Below are 24,387 nucleotides of genomic sequence, written 5' to 3'. Positions count from 1 at the left end.
CCATGTGATGAGCCTTTGGAGGCGAGATGGAGGGGCATAGCCTCCCACTATAAAGAAACCCTGCTCCCCTAGGTACATGCCTGACACCCAAGGATAGGATCCTAACACTGCAGAGTTGAAACACACCCCACAGGCCAAACTACCCATGTTTCTGAGGCCCAGAGAGGTGAAGACATTGTCCAAAGCCACACATGGCAGAGCCATGAGCCTAGGCCAGGAATTCAGGCATGATACCTACTCCCGAGCCCTCTGTCCTGAGACTTGCCCATCCAGAAATTCTTTCTGCCTCCAAAAGGAAAGAAAGACCAGACTCAACTGAAAGAGCCATGAAAACACTGAGTTACCCAGAAAACCCAGAGAAGTCAAGGTCTGCCCTGTGCCCCAGGTTAACTGTGAAGAGGCCACTGACCAGCCCAAAGCGCAGAGTGATCACCAGTATCCCCAAACACATTTTCTTGAGCTCTTACAAGTGCCAAGTCCTTTATATACTGTACCTTCAATCCTCACATAAATTCTATGAGGCAGCCTTTATTCACCTTATTTTATGGATGAAAATATGGGAGCCAGAGATTAAGGGACTTTCCCGAGATCACACAGAGAGGAAGTGCCAGAGCCAATATTTGAACCCAGGCCTGTTTGAAGCTAAAGCATTTACTCCTTCCTCCATGCCCCCATGGCCTCTCTGGAGACCTGACATGGGACTCTGGGCTGAAGCCCTAAAGCCTATTCCACAGAAGTGGCCGTGGCTTTCCAGGAGACAGCCTGAAATAAAACACATATGTTACTTAGTACAGGGAAATCAAATTAAAATATCAAATGTAAACCTGTAAACACCATCCTTACAGCGTCCAAGGCCATGTGATGAGCCTTTGGAGGCGAGATGGAGGGGCATAGCCTCCCACTATAAAGAAACCCTGCTCCTCTAGGTACATGCCTGACACCCTGTAAACAGCAAAATGATTTTTTTCTTTTTCTTTTTTAAAGATTTATTTATTTATTTTATGATAGACACAGAGAGAGAGAGGCAGAGACACAGGCAGAGGGAGAAGCAGGCTCCATGCCGGGAGCCCGACGCAGGACTTGATCCGGGGACTCCAGGATCGCGCCCTGGGCCAAAGGCAGGCGCCAAACCACTGAGCCACCCAGGGATCCCAGCAAAATGATTTTTATTAAGCCCTGTGCTGACATGTTGGCAAGATCATCTTGAGATCGGCCAAACCCTCTGGGATCAGGTAAGGCATGATCAGCACCCGCATGCTTCCTGAAAGGAAGCCAATGGCCCCTTCCAAGGACTGAGAAAGAACCAGAGCACACACAGGCTCACCAGTACAGGATTATCCAAAGGGCACTGGATTGGGAGGAGAACCTTGGTTCTAGTTGGGCTCTACTCTACTGGTTGGTGGTAAGCCCTTGGCCTGTGAGTTGGCCATCTGTGCCTCAGTTTATCTACCTACTATAGTTTTTTCTATCTCTAAAATTGGCAAAGATTCACCCCTCAGTTTATCGAATAGGGATAGGAAGCCTGCAACCCAAATATAGTCTTATTTTCCGGCTTGGGGGAGCTCGTACAGTTTGCCCAAGCAACTGGCATGATGGCCGGTGGGCCAAATCTCCAGGTCCCAGAGAGCTGTTAGGAAAGGTGGCTCCAAGCAGCCAATGGATCCTGGCACGTCCTCCCAGTTGCTGGAAGACATTTTTGCTTAGGAACATGGAGTGAGAGAAAACCGCCTATCCTGGCCTGGCGGCAGCTGATAACAACCATGAACAATAAGGGCGCCTGGGTGGCTCAGTCGGTTAAGCATCCGACTCTTGCTTTCGGCTCAGGTCATGATCTCGGGATCCTGGGATCCACCGCCATGTGGGGCTCCACACTCAGTGGAGAGTCTGCTTGAGGAGTCTCTCCCTCCTTTTCCCTCTGACACTCCCTCTGCTTGTTCTCTCTCTCTCTCTCTCTCTCTGTCTCTAATAAACAAAGAAATATTGTTTTTAAATAATAAAAACAGTACTGGAGATGATGCCAGTTTTTGAGTGCCTAGCCTGGGGAGGCACTTCTTACGCTGTATCTCGTTAAATGATCTCAGTCAGTGTTTGAAGTAGCTATTGGCACTACATTCCCCCCACCCGCTCTGCCAATCCCCCCTTTCAGACTTTAGTGCAATAGACGATGTGGGAGACGGAGGTAGACAAACTGGGGTGGCCTCACAAGCCACATCAGAGGTGCATGGCCCACCATGCCGCGCGGAGCCCAGGAGGGGACTCCTGTCCACTGGGGCAGGGGGCGGCCCTCCCTCAGTATCCTGGTGGGGCCCCTGGTGCTGAGGTCTGATATCTCCATCCTCAACTTGCTCCTCGAGGTGGCCCTGTCCCTCCCTTGCCCACCAGTGCCTCTTGACAAGGTCACGTCCACCCCCACCCAACCTCTCCCACCCCCTCAGGAGATCAGAGCTAACCAAGTTTATCTTCCATCTATCTGTCCGTCCATCCGTCCATCCATCCACTTATTCAATAAATATCTCTCTAATGCCTTTTAGGCTCCCACAGCACCCTCCCGGTAGCCCCTCACCTACTTAGTGGCACCCATTGCCCTCCTCTGTTGTCTCTGCCTCTGTCAAAACCTGCTGTCAAGGAAGAGGCTGATAAAGCCACTCGCGCGGGTAGCAGCTAATGTGTTCTGTCTCCCAGGGATGTTAACAATCTAACAGGGAACAAAGGGAAGAAGCTGAAGGCTGGGATTCCAGCATCCACCAGGGGTGTCCCTGAGATCCCACGACACAGACTGTGGGTTCAACCGTCGGCTCCCCCAGCCTGGGCTTGCCCCCAGGACGCCAGCATTGCATCCTCTGCACCCCCTACATCCGCATGGACACCCAGCTCTCCTCATGAGACAGCGGCCTCACAGCAGGGCCCTCCCCACCGCAGCCCCGGCTGTGCCAGCACTAGCCATGCCTGCTTCCAGGCCCCCACCCCCATGCTCCCCATCTGGGGGCCAGGCTGAGGGGCTGTGGAGGAAAGCAGGGGTGAGAGCCTTTCCATTCCCTTTATTCCCCCACAGTCTGGCCTACACCCCCTGCCAGGAGCCAAGATCCAACGGTATATTCAGCCTGCAGCTGCCACTGGTCATGTGAGCCCATTGCTAGGTTACAGGGACCCAAAAATAAATCCTTCCCAACCAGATTAGAAACTGGGGGCCTTGGATGAACCAGGCTCAAAAGAGTGGCAGGAACACCCACAGTGTGTGTGCAGGCCAGGCCTGCTATGAGACTGGGGAGCCTTCCCCACACAGCCCCCGCTTCATCCACCAGCTGGGGCTCCATGCCGGACCCCCAAAGAAAAATATAGAGAGCTCCAGGCTCCTTAACGCAATAAGTCAGTCTACAGGGGAATGGGCCTTCCTCACTAGCAGTAGGGGTTTGCTTGGGCAACAGCCCTCTCCCTCTTCTTCCCAGACACACTCCCCACCTTCAGCCTAGCCCTCGGAATGCCCCACCCCCAGTGCACCTGCAGAGCACTGTAACCCTTGGCCCTGGGGCCTGTGAAGCAATCTGTATCAATTCTCCTTCTGCAGACTCAGAAAGGGAGATCCAGCAGGAAGCACGGTACTGGGCACTTACACAGAGTTTCTCGACCATCTTCCAAGTAACCCCATTCACAAATATGGAAACTGGGGCTCAGAGAGGTTAAGTGATTTTCTTTGAGCCACACAGTTGAGCAGCTGGGCTCCGACTCCAAGATCTATATTTTATGAGTGCGGGGTTGTGGCAAGGAAGAGGACAGGGAAGCACAGCAAAGGAAGGGGAGTCCCTGAAAACCCTTCCCTGTGGTCTGATAACGGGCCACTTGACTTGCTCTGAATTGGGCACACTGTCTTCCACCGCCACCAACCTCTACAACCTCTGAGTCAGGCCACAGCTGTGGGCTCTGTCACCTTCTCCGGGACTGTCCAGGACTTAGGATCATTCCAGTGCTTAGGCCTAGTGGGAAAGAGGGCATGTACACCCACCCCCCCCCCAATAATCAAAGGGTCACTGGAGGTCAGGTACCTATTTCACAGACAAAGAAGCCCAGAGAGGAGAAGCAACTTGCCCAAGGCCACCCAGCTGACCAGTGAAGGAGACCAGGATCCAAGCCTTTGGATTCCTACTCCCTTTTCTGCCTGTTATTAAGGATGCAGACAGTTGGGGTCCATCAGATCTGATGCTGTGGTCAACCTGTGGTCCCCTATCACCAATGCCTTTCTCTAACCCACCGCATTCCCAAGACCTGCCCTATTCTCCTCAGCAAAGTGCTCCTCTTCTCCACCAAGCGTCTGAGGGTGCCCAGACTCCCCCCTCACTTCCCCATATAGGTGCCTCCCCATTCTGAACACATGCTGATGGTCTCCTAAAGCTTCAGAGCACCCCATTCCCACCTCTCAGCTCTCAGCAGCCCAAACAGCAAACTCCACTCCACCTAATACAAGAAATGCGTATTGAGCACCTACTATATGCAAAACTCTGTTTGGGAGGGGGGGGGTGTTAGAGAGAGAGGTATGAGGATGAAAGGAATACAAACCCTGACCTCTACAATCTAAGGTGTTTACAATCTAAGATGGGGATGAAGCAGGCTGTAAGCTTCAGCTTCCAGTCGTCGTGGAAGATTTAAAGGAAAAAAGGTGAACTTACTCCCTCAGGAAATCTGGGCAGGCTTCATGGAGGAAGCGGCATAGGTCTTAAAGGAAGGTAGAATTTTGACTGGCCGTAAATGAAGGGGGTTGGGGAAGAGAAGAGTCAAGAAGGAAGAAGGTGGTCTGGAAAAAAACATGGAGACAGACAAGCTTAGGGAATATCAGGGCACTGTGACTTAATCCACGTGTAGGGAAAAAGAATAGAGAGGTAGGTTGGCAGGGCTGTGGGCAAGCCAGTCTGAAAAGCCAAAGCCAACACAGCAAAATGTTTTGGGGGGGGGGGCGCGGATGAAGGGCCTCACTCCCAGGACCATCCCCTGTCTTCTGAGTGAGTCAGTCAATCAGTATTTACTGAACTCTCGAGTTCCAGAGTGAGAGGTTGAACTCCAGGCTGGGAGTTGTCCTTGTCACTCAGGCCTGGAGGGAGGAGGGAAAACATATAGGTCACCTCAAGGACGTAGCGTCTGTGAATATATGACAAAGTCAGCTCAGAGAAAAGGGGGGGTCAGAGAAAGCAATGAACCCATATGGCCCTTGTGCCCCGGGGGGCGTTCTCAGAGCCACCGGTGTGTCCATTCCACGGGGAAGAGGCAAAGGGTGGAGTGCTTAGGTCATTTGAGAGCCTGGAAACTCTCTCCTCGAGATTCACGATGTCCTAAGAAGTTGCACGGCCTGATGTGCAGGGACGCAGCACCCTGGGCCACCTGGCCGTTCACACCTGTGGGAATGACATCCTCCGCTCTGGCCTGAGAACAAAGAGCTGGGCTGGATTTCCCGACTTGAGCTCCACAGAGCAGACCAGCTGTGCCAGGTCTCTGGTCTGGGGTGGGGGGTGGGGGCGCCCCGATTTACATTTCTGGGGCAGTTCCATCTAAGAGAGGGGCCCTCACCCCACCAGCCCCCTTGAGGCCCCAGGCAGCCTTCCCTTCCTTCTGTAAGCGGGGCACAGAGATGCAGGCTCTGAGGCCTCTTTCCCAGACATTCTCTTTTCCTACAACGTCCTCCCCATGAATTTCTGATCCACCTAGACACAGGATCCTCCCCGCGTTCAAGTCTTACGCCCCTCAGTCCAAGGAAAGGCCAGGACTCCGCGGGGATTTGGAGAGATGGCTTCTAAGTGCCTCCCCAGAGGGGGTGACGCCCGCCTGAGGGCCCTCAGCGCTGTGACAGCTCCGTCTCCCCGAGGCCCAGGCTGGAAGGACAGCCCTGCGGCGGCTAAGTCGGGCCCGCCTGAGCCCGGTCCGGCGAGGGGGCACCGGCCGGGAAGAGGCCCCATCCCCAGGCCGCCCTGAAGGCTGGCGGCCGCAAGAGGGCAGTGTCGGCCACAGAGACCGGTCTCCGGAGGCCAGGCTTCTACTTGGGTCTCTCCTGCGGGACTCACTGTCCCGTGGGTCCCGATCTTTTCACCGATCTGACTTCCCACAATGTCTGCTGGGAGGTCCAGGCAGGAGCGCCAAGCCTCCAGGAGAAAATCCCTTCTACTCCTAGGAGATGCCGTGGGAGAGATGGACAGACTGGCGTCCTGGAAGGAGCTCCCAACTCGGGAGTCCAGGAGCTGCAGGTGCGCAAGTGAACAGCGCCCTTGGGGCTACCCTCGTAACGTCTCTGAACCTCAGTGTCAAAGGAGGGCTTGGGAGAAGCTTGTAGATGCCCAAGGTCCTCTGCAGCTCTAGACTGAGTCTGAATCTGCAGCCATCCCTGAGTGCGGCTTCTCTGGCCCGGGCCAGGACAGCTCGAAGGATTCAGGGCCCCAGGGCCAGGGGCAGTGGCCGGAAATAGCACTGGGCACTCCTACTCTCCACAAACCAGGCCATTCCTCCGGGAATCATAGTCAGGAAGAAATGCAGTGCTGGCACTGGGAAGGGGCACAGGAAGGCTGACCAGGGTCAGCTGGGCCCCAGAAAGACCCCTCCTCTAAGCAGGTCCAGCTGACGATTTGTACGTGACTATGTGACTAGTAGGAAGGCTGGAGGCTGCCTGAACGATGTCACCTGCTTAGGCCCAGGCTACCCAAAAAGCCTTGGGGCAGATTGGGCTGCCTACAGTGGAGGCTGGAGAAAGCCTAGATCCCTCCCTCCCAGACCTTTGCACACCACACTCCCCAGTAGTCACCTCCTCCCTCGCCAAAGTTGCTCTGACCTCTGCTTCCAGCTCCCTGCCCACACCTTCCCAGCCCCAGAAAGCAGAGCCCACAGCCTGGATTCTAGGGGAAGATCCTTGCCCAGCCCCAGACAAGCCCTGTTCCCTGTGCCTCTTTGACCCCAGCCATTCTCACAACGCCTGTAATTTCACACCAGGCACCTGGACGCAGGGACCAGACCAGCAGCTGCCCTGATGGGGCATCTGATCTGGCACCTGGGGCCTGACTCCACCCAGTACAGGGTGTGTCCTGCTGCTTGGATCCCATCTCTTTTTTCCCCCATGGCCCCATTTCTCCCTTTTCTCTCTCTTATTTGGCTTCCCTCTTTTGATCTCTCTTGAGAGTTCACTCTCAGCTCTTAGGACTCTCCAAGTCCCAGGGCCTCTTCACCGTGGGCCTCACTGCCCACCTCTCTGTTGCTTTGCCTCAGTGAACACCTTTCCCTTTCCATCTCCCTCTCCACCCTCACTTCCTCCTCTGCAGTGAGCACATTGAGAATCTGATCCATCCTTCCCTGGACCCAGGGTATAAATAGCAGAGGGAGGCCAGGCCAGGAGCCAAACTTGCTCACAGCCTCTTCCTCACGGCCCCAGGGTTGGGCGATCAGCACCAGTGGTGGGGCGGGTCCCAGGCAGGATCTTGGGGGCAAGGGGCTGGAGGGTTGGGACTGAAGGGCACTGTACAGAGTGCCAGCCCCTGATGGAGAGGGGGTGTGACAGTACACTGGGAGTCCGGAGCTTCCCCTGCAGGCCCAGCTCTCCCCGCGGCGATCCACCCCCCCACACCTGACACGGTGAGAGAAGCTTCTCCTGCTAGAGAGGAGTCTGGGTCAGAAGACTTCCCAGGGCCACTGGAGGGCCCGGCCCCTCCTCCAGGGCGCAGATGCGCGGGGCCCTGGGGGGGGGGGGGCAGGTGGCTGCCGGCAGCCAGCAGCTGGGGATGCAGTGGAAGTGGTGCCCTCAGGAAACAGGCCGCACTCTCACCCTAGCCAGCTCCCTGGCCTAATTAGACACCGGAACGGGCATTGATCGTCCCTGAGCTCATTATGTCACAGCTGGGGAACAGCTGGCCAGTTTTTTCCAGGCCATTAGCTGCACAAGGAGGGGGGCGCAAGCAGGATCAATACCCGGTCTGTCTGTGGGGGAAGCGGCCGGCGGCTGCCTCCGTTGGCACTCGCCTCGGCTCTCTCTCGGGGCTGGGCTGCCAGGGGCTGAGCTCCTTGGAATTCTCATACAAAGCTTGTCTCCTTCCTGCCTGGAGTGACAGACCCGTGGCTCCTGAGCTGACCCTGACCTGGCCCACAGGTACCCTCTGAGTCTTCTCTCCCAGGGCCTTAGTGGGGCAGGGAGGAGGTTCGGGTTACGGGCGTTGGTCTCAGAGGACACCTTCAAGGACACCAGCTTCTCTCCACCCCCACAGCAAGATGACACCTCGTGCAGCTGCTTCTGCTGGCCTCAGGCCCACCTCTCTGTGCCCCTGGGCTCAGCCAGCGTTTGGTTTCCCGGGAGGTGGGGAGATGGCAGGGGATGCTCTGATCCTTAGGGGATTGGGAGGGGATTGGGAGGGGGTGGGAGGAGGGAGGAAAGAGGTGATAGTTCTCATTCTCTTTCTCTCTCCTCCTGGCCCTGGGGAAGCAGGTCAACTGGGTGGCACCCAAGCAGGAGGAAAACTATCCACACTGCCTGACCCCAGGAGGCCCACTATCAGAGGTGAATTCAGGGTGAAGTGAACTGGCTTTTTATTTATGGACTCATAGAGTGTCAAGTCTGGAAGAGACCTCCAAAATATCCTGAGCTACCCTCCAGAGGCAGGAAGCAAGCTCTAAAATGCCTTAAGGTCTACTATGCCTGGCTGACTGCTGACAAGTGGTGCTAGTCCCCTCGGTTCTTCTGTTTGTTCTATACTGTGCTCTAACCTACCCCAAGGTCTCTCTGGGCTTGTCCTCAGGCTACCGGTGGAGGCAGCACTCACCAAGAGAGTTGTGAAGACTGCTGGACTCTAGACTCCCCTCCACCCTGCCTCCACCCCTGCCCCCAGCCTCACCGCACCACCACACCCATCGCTGGAAGTCCTGTTGGGTCCAGATGCTGAGTTCCTGGGCAGTTTCCCTGCTCCACTCAACAGAGGCCAGGCAGTGCCTTCTGCTTCCTAAACATACCACAGTAGCCTTGCTTTCCAGAATTAGCAGTGAACAGAGCGTGAGAGTCAGAAGTTCTGATTTCCAGACCTGAGTTCCTTCCAGCCAGGCTCCAGCCCTGAAGAGCCTGCAGAATGATACTAACCAGAAATACTGAAAGGCCAAAAGGGCCCTTAAAATGTATTCCTCATGTTACAGATGAGGAAACTGTCCCAGTGTGGAAAAGTGATTTGCTCAAGGATGCCTCACTGGTTAAGGCAGATCTGAGACAGGTTTGCCAACTGCCAGGTGGTTGGTATTGGTTCCATTCCACCACAGGGCCTGGTCTCTAAGTTCCAAAAGTCACTGATCAAGGTCTAGTGGATCACCCATGACCCATCCAGCATGTCCCAAAAGCCCAACAAGTCTGTCTAACAAACCCAGAGTGCACCCTCTTTCTCAGGGCTCTCAGAACACAGAGGGCACCTGAGGCCCATCAGAATGCTCCTTGGTCACACCACCACCAACAGAAGTAGCCCTTTCTCCTGTGAGCCCCCATCAAGTCAGGAGCAGCTGCTACTCAAGGGATCAAGCAAAGACCAGCTGGGCTCTGCTGTGTCTGATGTTTGTCTGTCTGTCTGTCTCTCTGGGTCAGAGGACAGCGGGAGCCTAGAGATAATGTGGCATTGCTGGAACTTCCTCCAGCCTGAGTCACTGGGATGGAGTACATTAGAAGAAATGAAGTATTGCTCCTTCTGCTGGCACCGTGAGGAAAGAAATGTCTACATGGACTAGAAGATGATGCAGCAAGTGGCCTGGGAATCAGAGAGGGTGCGAGATGAGCTCCCGGGGACGGCTTCCCAAAGCCACTGGCAGGAGAGCCTCATCCTCACTCTCTTCTCTCTTGGCTCCAGATAGGGAGTGACATCCTTAAGCAGCAGGTGTAAAACCCTGAACCCTTGTGTTTCTAGCAAGGCCATGTGGGAAAGGAGATGGCCAGACGGCCTGGAGAGGAATTCTAGCATAGGATGCTTTGCAGCGGCCCACCGTGGTAGCGAGCTCTGGGAGGCAGAGCAAGAGGAGAGCAGCGCCCGGAGGCAGGCCAGGGGTCATGGAAAGGGAGTGAGAGAGGTGCCAGCGACAGACCATCTCCAGTCCAAGTGTCATGGAAAGGAGGACAATAGTTAAAGTCCTGGCTTGATGTCCCATCAGTGTCATTCATTAGCTTTGTGGACTGGAGCCAGTCCTGGACTCCCGGACCGTCAGCTTTTCCTGATCTGTGAAAAGATACAGGGAGCAATTAGCTGTGCAGGTTGCTGTGGCTCCAAGGCCTACGTGAGGGAAGGTCAGCGAGAGGCTTTGGGAAGGGTACAAACAGGAATGGTGATTTTTATTACCCCACGCTGCTGTCAGCTCATCGCAGTGCATGGCATAAGGACACTGATTCCCAAACTGCCAGAGAATGGTTTGTATCGTAACATTGTGTGCACAAGCATTTTTGTCAGGAGTGACAGAAGCAAAGGGGCTTTCCTTCTAGAAGGGACTTCCCAGGCCCCACTAGCAGATGTTTATGAATCTATAACAGCATTCATCAGTCCCCACAGGGTCTCTCTGCTCGCAGAGAAGGCGCCTAAAATTGAGGCTTCCAGGATGTGTATGCACACACACGCAAAGGATACAGACCCATGAATCATGTCAATCCCCGGTGGCTTTGTCATCAACTGTCCCCCTTCTTAGGTGCCAAGCCTCCTCGGTTCTCAGTCCATTAAAAGAGTAATCTTTTTGAGAATAACAATGTCCTGATGGTAACCAGATGAAGAACTGAAAGAGATACCAGGACTGAAGGGGTAGTTTTGCATTCGTTCGTTGTCGTTGGCCCAGGGAAAGAAGCTACCTCTCTAACAATTATATTTGGTATCATGTTTCCTGACTTTCAAAGGACTGTCATATATATTATTAAGCCACATGGCATTCTTAGGAGACACATACCATCGTCTGAGGCTTGTAGATGTGAAGTACCTTTTTCCAGATCACCCAACTGCTAGGTGACAATCTAGGTCATTTATCCCCAATCCTGTTTGCTTCCTGTGACACTTTACTACTTCTCACCTCCCGTGAACCCTCAACCCTCACCAGTGTCTCTTCTGCCCGAGACCAATAGCAGAGTGCTATGCTACTGCTACTGAACACCTACTACTAGAGTCTGTGATGTTTTTAACTTTTGGATTTGATATAGATTTTTTTTAAATTTTATTTATTTATGATAGTCATCACAGAGAGAGAGAGGCAGAGACATAGGCAGAGGGAGAAGCAGGCTCCATGCAGGGAACCTGATGTGGGATTCGATCCTGGGTCTCCAGGATCGCACCCTGGGCCAAAGGCAGGCGCCAAACTGCTGCGCCACCCAGGGATCCCTTGGATTTGAAATAATTGCAAACTTAGTGAAAAGTTGCAAGAAGGGTACAAAGGACTCTTCTATACCTTTCGCTGAGTTCCTCGATTTGTTTTCTGTTTCAATTTTACCACATTTGCTTCATTGCAGGTATGTCTCTTTCACTTCCCCTCTCTCCTCTCCCTCCGCCCCCCCCCCCATATATATATGTAAAATTTCTGATCCACTCAAGAGTGAGTTACAAGTATGGTGCCCCATTAGCTCTTAACACTTCAGTGTATATTTCCTAAAAACAAAGACATTCTCCCACATAACCGTAGTACAACAATTAGGATCAAGAAACTAACATGATACAAAACTACCATCTATTCCAGAGACCCCATTCAAATTTATCATTTGACATTTTAATGCCTTCCCTTCTCCCCATTTATATAATTATATCAACTCAACCATTCTTATCCAGTGAGTCACAACCTAATAATAAAATTATTTATTTTGATGCCTCAGTTGTCCCAGTCTTGGCCTGTAGATAACCCTTCAATCTGGATTCTGTGTATTTTTGACATGGTCCCGTCATTCTTTGAGCACATCCTTACTTTATAGCACAACCAGATGCTCCAGGCTCATCTAGTACTTTCCAGGCTGATCAGTCCTGGTTCTTTTTAGTGGAAAATGATATTTAGAAGCCAAGATCTGGGTGTTGGGTGTGCTCGCTGCTATTGGGTTATCATTGCTTCTAGGACCTCAAAACAGACAGAGCTAGAAATACATATGTGTGCACACACACACACCACTCTATATTAAAAACATGAGTTCAAAGTAGGCACCCCAATTCTGATCTAATACCATGGAGTGTATTCCCTTTCCATAATGTAACTCCTTTCACTAACTAATGTAATAAATTTCCTGGCCACATAGGCCATCTTCTCTGCCCTAGATTCACCAAATATGCCGGTTGGCCCAGCCAAATTTTGCCCCCAACTCTTCTGACCACACTAGCTGTACTGGCTAAATCCTCCATCCAGATCAAAGGGAAAGAAGACAGGAAGGCGAATTTGCCATATTTTTTTTAAAGGATTGGATTTATTGAAGAGTTTGTCTTCATCACACATTGAAATCAATTTCACAATCATTCAAATACTTGTCATATACCCTAAATATACCTGTTCCAATAATAGAGCAATTTTAATATGTCTAATAGAGTTAAGGGCCAATTATTTATGAAGTTATTTCTGGATTAATCTGAAAAAACAGATTATAATGTGTGTGTATATGCTCATTCTGCATCTCTAAAACTTCTCATAATCTAATTTATATTCATGCTGACTTGTAGAAATGGCAATGCAGAAGCCCTTTGCCTGTACTGATAAGTTTGGAAACAAAAGTTCAAAGAAAGTATGTTTACCAAACCATTTTCTTTTACCTACTGCATGCATAGCTTGACTACATTTCCCAGCCTCCCCTGCAGCCAGATGTGGTCACGTGACTGAGTTGTGCCCAGTGGAATGTGGGCAAAATTGATAAACACCACTTCCAGACCTGGCTGGGAAAACTTTCCACACAATTCTGCACGCTCCCTGTCTCTTCCCCCATCTGCTGATTGAATACAGAGGATCCTAGTAGAAGATTCCAAAGCCTGTAGCAGTTAGCAGGGCCGCAAGATGGACAGTGCTGGGTACCTGAACCATCACATCAATTGAAGACCATCAACTGAATATCAGTATTAAATAGTCATGTGAGGGCAGCCCGGGTGGTTCAGTGGTTTAGCGCCACCTTCAGCCCAGGGTGTGATCCTGGAGACCCAGGATTGAGTCCCATGTCTGGCTCCCTGCATGGAGCCTGCTTCTCCCTCTGCCTGTGTGTCTACCTCTCTCTGTGTGTCTCTCATGAATAAATAAATAAAATCTTCAAAAAAATTTTTAAAAAATGGTCATGTAAGTGAGAATGTCAACTTCTATTGTGATAAGCCACTGAAACTTGGGGGTTATATCAGTTAGGTCACCCTAACCAATACAGCAAGTAAATGAATTGTCCAAATTTACCCTTGGGATGCAATTAAGCATTGGGATACCTGGCTGGCTCAGTCATAGAGTGTGCAATGTTTGATCTCAGGGTTGTAAGTTTGAGTCCCACGTTGAGTGTGGAGATTACTTAAAAATAAATAAAAATAAAATCTTAAAAAAAAAAAAAAAGACAGTGAAGCATAATGTTGAATGAAACCTTCTTATCCCTACCTGAGGGTTCCTCCCATCAGGTAAGACCATGTGGCATGCACTTGATACCTCAGGATACTGTAACTCTATCTTTCAGAATCTCTCAGTATTCTGAAAGTGACCTTTCCCTCCTTTGCCCAACTCTAAACTAGTGCCTCCCCCTTCCTGCCCCTGCTTCTCCCTTTTCTTTTCCCAAGAGGACTGTGACCTGGAGTTTGCTCTTTCATGGGTTTATTTTTATCAGATGGAAACATCTGGTTTGTCTAACACCTGATCTCAGGCATAGAGAGTCTTACCTACCCTGTAGAGGTGAGTATCCCCAGTGAAAGGGGACAGCCCTTTCATTTCCTTTTCTTTTTTTAAGATTTAATTTATTCGGGATCCCTGGGTGGCGCAGCGGTTTGGCGCCTGCCTTTGGCCCAGGGCGTGATCCTGGAGACCCAGGATCGAATCCCATGTCGGGCTCCCTGCATGGAGCCTGCTTCTCCCTCTGCCTGTGTCTCTGCCCGTCTCTCTCTCTCTCTCTGTGACTATCATAAATAAATAAAAATTAAAAAAAAAAGATTTAATTTATTCATCCATGAGACAGAGAGAGAGAGAGAGAGAAGCAGAGAGAGACACAGGCAGAGGGAGAAGCAGGCTCCATGTAGGGAGCCCAATGTGGGACTGGATCTCGGGACCCCAAGATCACACCCTGAGCCAAAGGCAGTCGCTCCACCCCTGAGCCACCCCGGCATCCCAGCCCTTTCATTTCCTATAAGCAGATTCTGTGGTTGGTGTGGAGGTAGTGACAATACCTGTAGTCTCAGGACGAACCAAAATACGCGGAGGTGCAAGTTGATTTCTTCCTCTGAACACGGTAGGTCAATAGCAGTTACGGGTCATCTCCATATCCTGGCTTTTCATGGGCTGATAATTGGTTCAGCAAGTTAGCATAGCCCAGGCTGTTAGAAACTTACATCTTCCCAGAAAGGTTGTTCTTCACCCTTTTCCTTCTAGGCTAGACAAGTTTTCAAGTTTTGAGAGCACAAGAGAAGTCAAGTAAAGTGGGAGGGGAAGGTGGGGAACAGTGCAATTACAGGAAAGGAAAACAGCCTAGAAATGTGGACGTATGAGGTATTGAGAGCTTTCCTAATATCACAGTCCAAATTACAGAGTTAAAGTCACACGGTCCTATTTCTAGAGTTAGCCAAAGCCCTGAGAGTCGCCTCATCTTCGTTTCATAGAGAGGGAATCAAGGACCAGAGTGATGAAGGAGCAGGTCCACCGTCACAGAGGGAGTCAGGGGGAGGACTAGAACCCAGAACTCTCAAGTCCCAGACCAGCATTCTTTGCACTTTTCTTCTCTGCTTACAGGTCTGATGGGAACCACTCAGTTCTAACAGTTGGAGCAGCAGATGTAATTAGGATACTAAGTGCTGGAGAGTGTGCTCCCTGAGGACCTATCTCTCCATGACCTTGGCCAACCCCCAAGCCTCCCTGAAAGCCTTTCCCTGCTTCTACCAGGAGCCAGCTCCCATCACCCACCAGGGTCTGACACAAACAGCCTGTCTGGGGTGAGTCTCTCAATTCCAAGGTGAAGCTCGAGTGAGAACATCTCCACCCAGAGCTCCAGAGTATCTGGGAAGGGAAAGTCTCCAGACTGGAAAGGCATGGAAATTTCCTTGAACCCAGAAGCATGCTTGGAATAGTATCAACTGCCGCATCACCACTCCAGCCTGGCCTTGTTAGTGAGGCAAGCCACAATCAGGAGATAATTAGCTTGCTGTTATTTATTCCCTACACTAATCAGCAGCCCACTGCTTGCACAGCAGAGAGGGCTCCCCCACCCCCCCACCCTGAGCTGTGGGGGTTCTCAGGGACCTTTAGTTACCAGCCAGGAAACAAGTAGCAGACAAAGGGCTGGGGAGAGGGGGAGAGAGAGGAGGATCCCCCACCACAGGACCTGAGCACCAACCACAGGACCTGGGCGCCGCAGGCTTCCACACAGCACAGAGCTCCCTGGGGAGAGGCAGCCCTGGGATCACCAGGAGCCCCAGGCAGTGCAACACCCCTCTTCGTTTTGGTCTTGGGGTTGGGCTCTGGTCGATAAAGGGCGGCTGGCCTTCAGCTCCTTGTTCTGCCTCACTGCAGTCAAATTGCCTTTTTCCAAGGCGACTTTCAAAAAAAAAAAAGATGACATTTATCAAAGCCTGCTGAGTGGTGACCTTGGTGGGAGGGAGAGAGGGCGGGTGTACTTTCTGTGGAAGCAGGCAAAGAAAATAAGAAAAACCTGGAGGGAAGGAAATGCTTTCAAACCTCAAAGTTTTTGGAACAATCACAGAGAGATGGCTGGAGGTTTGAGGATAGCCACTCCGTGCTCACCAGCACTCTGTCCTGCCTCCTTCCTCATCCTCACCAGCACATTCTCACTGGCAGTCCTGTCATTCCAGCCCAAATAGGAGACCAAAGGTGCTCCATTCAAATAACAATCTTGGGTAAGGGCTCAGATCTGTGACTTGATTGATAACTTCACGAGATACTGAAGCTTAGGTCAGTAGTAATTCCAAAATGTCTCTACAGCACAAGCTAGGAGGCTGCCATTTGGTTGGAAGGTAGAAGTAAGGGGAGGTGAAAGGCTTGCCCTGAAGCTATGTTTGCATAGCAAGCCCATCGGGGTTGTTTCCATATATTGTACATCTTTCTGGAATGGTGTAGATAAAGCCCTTTGATGCCACTTCTTGGCCCCATTGCCACCCAGAGGACTTTGGGGGACATCTGGTCAACCTCCACCCTTACACAGGAATCCCTACAAGTTTGCTTAATACTCTTCTCTGGCTTTCTAAGCCCTCTTTATACATGGGCTCATATATTACCTGTCACCATGTATCATGACCACCTGTGTCTCAGTTTCCTTCACCAAACCATGATACTTGAGAACAGAGACAGTTTCTTATGTGTCTACCTTCATATTGCCATTTTTCTACTCCTAAACACTCTCAGGACTTCTTGCTATATATGAATGAGGTGTGTGTAATAGAATGAATGAACAAACACGTGAAAGGACATCTATGCAAAGTAGTCATCCAGCCTCTGCTTGAATGCTTCCTGCAATGGGGAGATCATTACCTCAAGATGGAAAAGATCCATTACTGGACAGTTGAAATGTCAGAAGATGTTTCTGTCCATGGGATAGAAATCTGCTTCTCTGACACTTCTACCCAGTAGCACACTTCTTCCCTTTAGAGGCCCAGAAGAACAGAGAAGTCCTCCACCTAGGATTCCACGGATGAGCCTTATGAGATCTCTGCCCCCAAGAAATGTGTGTAAAATTGTGTGTGCCCATGTGCTTAGGGGGAGGGAATCCACTGGTTTCACCAACGAGTCTGTGTTACCGAATTTTACAGCCACACTACATTTGTTTACTCCCTCTTCCCCATGAAAATGTATATTAGACAAACCAAGCAGCTTCAAAATGCTTGCTTTTGTAAATTTTTCCCTCCTTACTCTTCCAAAGAAAGCAGATCTGGGCTATGTGTCATGAGCAAAATTTACTCTGCTACTCTAACCACAGATGATTGGATGGGGATCAATTCACATATTCAAGTGGACCAGGTATGGGAGGGACACACAGGAGGCTGAAGGAAAGGGTTTGATAGGACTTCTGCTCCAAAGGGTTCTCCATACTGGATGGCAGCAATCTGGCTCATTCAAAGCCTCTTACTGGGGAAGCACACATCCTAGTGGTACCCACAGAAGGTAGGTACATCTGGGCCTACAAACCTCTTTCTGCCATTTCAGACCCACTATTTCAGCTCTCCAAGTCTTAGAAACATTGTGTTCACAACTCCTATAGCTAATAAAGCACCTCCCTAGCTACAGTAAACCTCTCGGTGGGACCCTGCAAGCCACCTGTCTTCGGAGCACTATGAGGGGTAACTCTTCTATATGGTTCCAAAGATTCTGACTAATCCACAACCTTTCAACTTCCCGAAGTGGTTATTATGACGTCCTCCCAAAGTAGAAGGTCTCATTGTTAAAGCACCCTTCATACATGAACTACCAAAGATTCACATGCATTCTCATTTAATCCTCATGAAACTCCTTTATTTTCTATTTTTTAAAAAAGATTTTATTTATTTATTAAGAGACAGAGAAAGGGGGGTGGGCAGAGGCAGAGGAAGAAGCAGGCTCTCCATGGAGCAGGGAGCCCAATGCGGAGCTTGAACCCAGGACCCGGGGGTCATGACCTGAGCCAAAGGCAGATGCTTAACTGACTGAACCACTCAGGTGCCCCACGGAACTCCTTTAACAGTGGTTTTCAAATTTAGGGGTACCAAGAATCACTGGGCTTCTTACAAACAGACTCCCAAGCCCCCATCCCCAGAAGTTCTAAGCAGGTCTAAAGTGGCCTCAAAATCCTCTTTTTAATCAAGTTCCTTGGAGATTCCTGGTGCAAACAGCCTGAGGCCCACCCAGGGAGAACATGACCCTAAAGGGTAATGTTTCCTAATTGTCCTGATGATCAAAATGCTTTCTAGACTCCTCCTCAAAGATTTCTAGTTCTGTGGCTCAGGGGCTCTGGAATTTGTACTTTTAATTGAATAGGTATTACAACTTCCATTCTATAGATGAGAAAGCCGAGGCTCAGAGTAATTTATCCATAGTCTTATAACTAGCTGATGACAAGGGTGAAATTAGAACCAGGTCTCTTGACACTCAGTCCAATGCTCTTTCTACTAGGCCACAGAAGCCACCACCTATATAGAGACCTGAATGTAACAGCCAATAGATAGATGTTTGTTAAATTGAATAGAATCCACATATATACTTTCTAGGTCCTGGGGGAAAGAGATGATTTCTAAGGCATATTTGCATCCCACTCCACCCAGCCTCACCCCAAGTCATACAACACAGTGGTCTGCCCGAGGGGTTCCACAGATGTTTGTGAGAGAATGCATTATGATATGATTACTGGACTGTGTATCATTCCATCAGCTACCTCTGGCTGTGCTCCAGACTTTAAATGAGCTGTCCAGAACTGAACCTGATATTCCTGCTCTGGTCTGGCCCTAACTGAGCATAGCAGGAGCTTCTTTGCGCATGGTTTTAAAGGAACTACTACTGCCTGTTCTGGGAAGTTGGGCCTTGCCCTTCTTGCAGGTCTAGTTCTGTGTGTCCTCACAGAACTAATAGGAATTGACTCCATTTTGCTAACCCTGGGCCCTCCTCAACATCTTCAGCTTCTACTATGAATCCTAATCCTAGCCTCCCACTCATTAACACATAGAATCCTGCTAGGCTCAAAGTCTGGGCCCGGAAGCCCTGGAGAACCTGGGCCACAGATTCAGATTTCTCCTGTTTCTATTTGCTTTGCATTGTCCCAGGAAGTGGTATCATCAGAATCCCAAACAAGGATGAAGGATGCAACCCACTCCTACCTCCTCACACTTATAGAGCACCTACTACATGTTAGAGACTATGTTAGGTACATGAACTCAGTGAATCCCCACAACAAATCCATTAGGTAGGGCATCTTACTGTACCCATTTTACAGGTTAAGTAATAGCTCAAGTCACACAGTGAGTAGCAGAGCTTGAATATGATCCCAAGAAGCCTGGCTCCAGAGACTATCTCTTAACCACAAAGCAAGACTCCCTCTCCAGGTTAACTCAGGCCTGCTGTGAACCAGCTTGTGAACTTGACTGCTAAGGTATCTTCTAGGCCTGGTAGTCTAAATGCCTGTCATTATGGGTATGGGCCAGACAGGCTAACATTATGATTATTAGCCTTAGAATCAGCTAAAAACAGTTTAAGTGGTTAAAGAGTAGAAACTTCAAGCATAAATGAATAGCTAAGGATACAAAAGGCATGATTAGAGGAAAAAGATTAACTCGGAGAGTTAGTCAAATGGTCTTAGATAAAGGAGAAAAACCCTCAGCAGTAAACTTAACGTAGTTTAACTATAAACCTTCCCCAAATTACAACAGCACTGACTTCCTAAACTAGAATATTAACTTCCCAAATATAATGCAAACTAATCAAGGATTCATATGATAAGAATTCAGTGATAAATCTTACATTAGTTAGAATTTAATTTTAGATATAAAGGCTTTAGAAATGCCTAGATGGTTCAGTGGTTAAGCATCTGCCTTTGGCTCAGGTCGTGATCCTGGGATCAAGCCCCACATCAGGCTCTCTGCTCAGCGGGGAGTCTGCTTTTCCCTCTGTTCCTCTCCCCCCTCAACCCCCTCCCCCCGCCCCTGCCTTGTGTTCTCTCTCTCTCAAATAAATAAATAAATAAATAAACAAACAAACAAATATCTTTAAAAAGGGGGGCACCTAGGTGGCTCAGCAGTTGAGCATCTGCCTTTGGCTTAGGTTGTGATCCTGGGGTCCTGGGATGGAGTCCCGGTCAGGCTCCCTGCAGGGAGCCTCTATCTCCCTCTGCCTGTGTTTCTGCTTCTCTCTCTGTGTCATTCATGAAAAAAATAAATAAAATCTTTTTTTAAAAAATCTTTAAAAAAAGTAAAACCTTTAGAAATCCAGAGAGCGGGTTGTATGTACAGGAAAATAAAATATTTCTAGACTGATGGCAAAATTTCTTAATGAAAAAAATCCTAAACTCCCTTTAGAGGACCCCCTGGTTATCCAGGTTCACATGGCAGGAGCTCGGAGGAGTCTTATAACAATGCCTTGGAACAAAATCTTCCATCTCTGGGATGTCTGTCTGGTCAGCGGCAGGGTGAATGTGGTGGTGGAACCCCACCCGTAAAGGCGGAGATAACATTTTGTGCCATGAATTTATTTGTCAGCAATATTTCAAAGATGCATTTATTCTGATGACTCAGTGCTGGGCTATTTTGAGACATCCATATGTGAGTGTCAAGAGTCAAGAAAGTGTTCGTGATTTAGCCATCAGGAACGATCCCTCGCCTACGGAAGGAGAATAAAACCCTGACCAAGAGCACAAGCTGTAAATTGAATAAGGTGCTCTCAGATTTATTTGACAGACCTGAAAAGCCCAGGACACTCAAAGGTCCCCTCCACCTGCACCAATCATTCCTCTTTTGTCCATAGTTAATATCCCTATTCTTATGGCTTCTCCCGATCAAGTGGAGCCATGGTTGAGGTGGAAGTGGGTAAGGAATAGAAAGGCAGTCAATAGTGGGTGGGAATACTAATGGGCAATTGAAAAGGTTAAAAGAATCAGTGAAATGAGTGATAGTTTATGAAAGTGGGTGGGGGATGGCAACAGGAATCCTCCAAACTGAGCACCTTTAGGGAGAAACCACAAATGGTAACATGAGTGAACTGCTAGATACTGAAAGGGCTCAGCCCAATGCTAAGGGCTCACATTTTAGCCTTTTAAGCAATACTTCACAAAGGACTAATCGTTATTGCTACCCCTCCCAGAAATAGCTTCATCTTAGAGCCCCCCTCTTTTCAGAGATACTCCAAGAACTACAAAAATGGTGCTGATATTAGTAACACCACTGGGGTTCTGTACAAAATATAAGAATGTCTCAAATAATTTTTTAAGATTATTTATTTATTTGAGAAAGAGAGAGAGCGAGAGCACACGCACACTTGGGCAGGGGAGAGGATCAGAGGGAGAGGGAGAAGCAGACTCCCCGTTGAGTAGGGTGCCTGACATAGGGTTCAATCCACACAACTCTGGGATCCTGATCTGAACCGAAGGCAGACACTTAACTGTCTGAGCCATCCAGGTGCCTCAAGAATGATTAATTTTTTTTTTAATTTTTTAAGTTTAAATTTTTGTTTAAAATTTGTAAACAGGGATCCCTGGGTGGCACAGCGGTTTGGCGCCTGCCTTTGGCCCAGGGCACGATCCTGGAGACCCGGGATTGAATCCCACATCGGGCTCCCGGTGCATGGAGCCTGCTTCTCCCTCTGCCTGTGTCTCTGCCTGTGTCTCTGCCTCTCTGTCTCTCTCTCTCTCTCTCTGTGACTATCATAAATCAATAAAAATTTAAAAAAATAAAATAAAATAAAATTTGTAAACATATCTAAATTGTAAAAGTTAAACCAGTGAAGGAGATCTTATAAATCTGAATGTATGCTCCAAATACGTGATACCTTGAATGTAAGAACAAGGCATATAATTGGGCAAAGTAATTTAAACACATGGTGACAGCAAGACCAAGGGATCTCCTAACTCTTACGGAGAAAACCGGGATTTTTTTTTACAAAAGTAATACTTATAAATGATAAAGCACTTTCACAAAATAACCCTATGAAGTAAGCTCAGGTTCTGTTATTGTTCCCATTTTATAGATAATGGAATGAGATTTAGTAGAACAAAGTGAAATACCCAAAGTCACGCAGCCTAAATACAGCTATGATTTGTCCAAGCCCAAATCCTATGCTTATCCTTACTTCTAAAGCAGGCACTGAGACTAACATATAATAAATGTACTAATTTAATGGAATTACTTATTAATGTTAATTCAACAAACATATTTTGAGCGCCTACTACTAGCCAGACCCAGGGCAAATCCCTCCTCTCAAGGAGCTTACAACTAAGCAGTCATGTAAACAGGCAAAATAGTAGGTGAGAAGTGCTATAAGGACATATACACAATGTGAAATGGATCAAAGAAAGGGACATCTAAGTGCACCCAGCAAATTAGACTACATTGTCCTAAAGAAGAGTGGCCAGCCTCATGGAGTCTTTAAAACAGAGTCAAAGGTAGCTAGGGTGCTTTAATTCCTCCAGTATTCTCTAGTTTTGATTCTGATAGCCAGTATGTACTAGCTATTAAGAAAAGAAAAAAAAAAACTACTTCTAGTGTAGAGAAAATTAATTCATCTAGTCCCATAACCTGGTAGACATATCCAACCTCTTTTGCTCAAATGCTGAGCTGCCCAAACAATCTTCCAAATTGTATTTAGGAACATTGGGTTGATCCCTTCCAGCAAGATGAAATAAATACTCACTATAAATAACCTGTTTATCCTATCAAGTTCTTCTTTTTATTGTGAATTAATAGATAGTTATTCTGGCCTAGAAAGCAGCTGTGGGAGAGTTAGCTTCAGTCAATTCTCTGAGCCAGTGCTATCCAATGGAACTTTCCACTATTCTATTCAATAGGGTAGCTAGCCACATGTGGCTATTGAACATTTGAAAGGCGTCTAGGGAAACTGAAGAGGTGATTTACAATGTTATTTAATTTTAATTAATTTAAACGACCACATGTAGCTAGTGCCTACCGATTTGGACAGCACGGCTCTAGATCCTTGCTACTCAAACTGTGGTCTGTGAACTAGCAAGGTCTACGTCACCTTATTAGTTTGTTAGAAATACAGACTCTCCGGACACCTGGGTGGCTCAGAGGTTAAGTGTCTGCCTTTGGCTCAGGGTATGATCCTGGAGTTCCGGGATCGGGTCCCACATCGGGCTTCCTGCGTGGAGCCTGCTTCTCCCTCTGCCTGTGTCTCTGCCTCTCTCTCTGTGTCTCTCATGTGTAAATAAATAAAATCTAAAAAAAAAAAAAAAAAAAAAAAAACAGACTCCCAGGTCCTACCCTAGGCCTCTTTGATTCAAAACTGTATGTTAGCAAGATCTGTATGCACAATAAAATTTGAAAATGGCATGGTTACTTCTGGATGAGCTGGATGAAAAAGGATTGACTGGGATCCCTGGGTGGCGCAGCGGTTTGGCGCCTGCCTTTGGCCCAGGGCGTGATCCTGGTGACCCAGGATCGAGTCCCACGTCGGGCTCCCGGTGCATGGAGCCTGCTTCTCTCTCTGCCTGTGTCTCTGCCTCTCCTTCTCTCTCTCTGTGTGACTATCATAAATAAATAAAGGAAAAAAAAAAAAGTCTGCTAGTAAGCTTTAAAAAAAAAAAAAAAAGAAAAGAAAAAGGATTGACTGAGGACCCTATCTGTGGTGACCTCTCTGAAATGCAGACATCCACACTTGAGACTGGTGTCCAGCATGAAGGGCCTTCTTTCTTTGTATCTGTCTCTCCTTGGGGAAACATGACCCCATGTTTCCCCATCCCTAGAACATGGGATCTAGGGAAAGTTAGTATAGAATATGCGGAGGGGGATGGAATGGGAAGAGCATGTGTTTCATGGGGATACCTATACATAATAAATGATATACAGAATAAATGATCCCTTGATAATGACTGAATATGGATGATGGGTATATGAGAGTTCATTGTACTATTTTCTCTACTCTGTGTATATTTGAAATTTTTCAAAATAAAAAAATAGATATGATTTCAAAGATGATGTGAGTGATAACCTCCAAGATGGCCCCCAATGATCCTCTCCTTCTGGTATCCATGCCTTTGCATAGTCTTCTTTCATATTGAATCAGGGCTGGTCCATATGACCAAGATGGAGATAGCAGGCCTGACTTTGGAGAGCTAGGTCATTGGGACTTCTGCCTTGCTCTCTGTTGGCTCTCTTTCTCTCTTTTAAGATCTATTAATTTATTTATTCATGAGAGACACAGAGAGAGAGCCAGAGACATAGGCAGAGGGAGAAGCAGGCTCCCAGCAGGGAGCCCAATGTGGGACCTGCTCCCCAGACCCAGGGCCACACCCTGAGCAGAAGGCAGACGCCCTACTGCTGAGCCACCCCGGCGTCCCTCTCTTGGATCTCTTGCTCTAAAGGCTGTCAGCTACCATGCTGTGAGGACACTCAAGCAGTCTTGTAGTGAGGCCTTTATGGAGAGGAGCCAAGGCCTCCTACCAACAGCCAGCTGCAAGAACGAGCCATGTAGCAAGCCTCCATGGAGTTGATTTTCTAGCCCCAGTCAAACCTTCCCATGACTGCAGTTCCATCTGACATATGACTGCAATTTCATGAGAGGCCTCCAGGCCAGAACTGCCTGCCAGGTTACACCTGA

At 48.8% G+C, this 24,387-nt stretch overlaps 1 long non-coding RNA gene across 1 annotated transcript; it reads left to right on the top strand.

Moving 5' to 3' along the window:
* The first annotated feature begins 7,430 nt into the window (after positions 1-7,430).
* On the top strand, positions 7,431-13,191 carry LOC144318082 (uncharacterized). Its single transcript, XR_013383936.1, has 3 exons — positions 7,431-8,107; positions 8,441-8,512; positions 12,750-13,191. It is a non-coding gene; the product is annotated as an uncharacterized LOC144318082 (long non-coding RNA).
* Positions 13,192-24,387: the final 11,196 nt, after the last annotated feature.

This window comes from Canis aureus, chromosome 8 (genome assembly GCF_053574225.1).
Source record: "Canis aureus isolate CA01 chromosome 8, VMU_Caureus_v.1.0, whole genome shotgun sequence".
NCBI lineage: Eukaryota > Metazoa > Chordata > Mammalia > Carnivora > Canidae > Canis > Canis aureus.
This window is presented reverse-complemented; position numbering and strand designations above follow the sequence as displayed.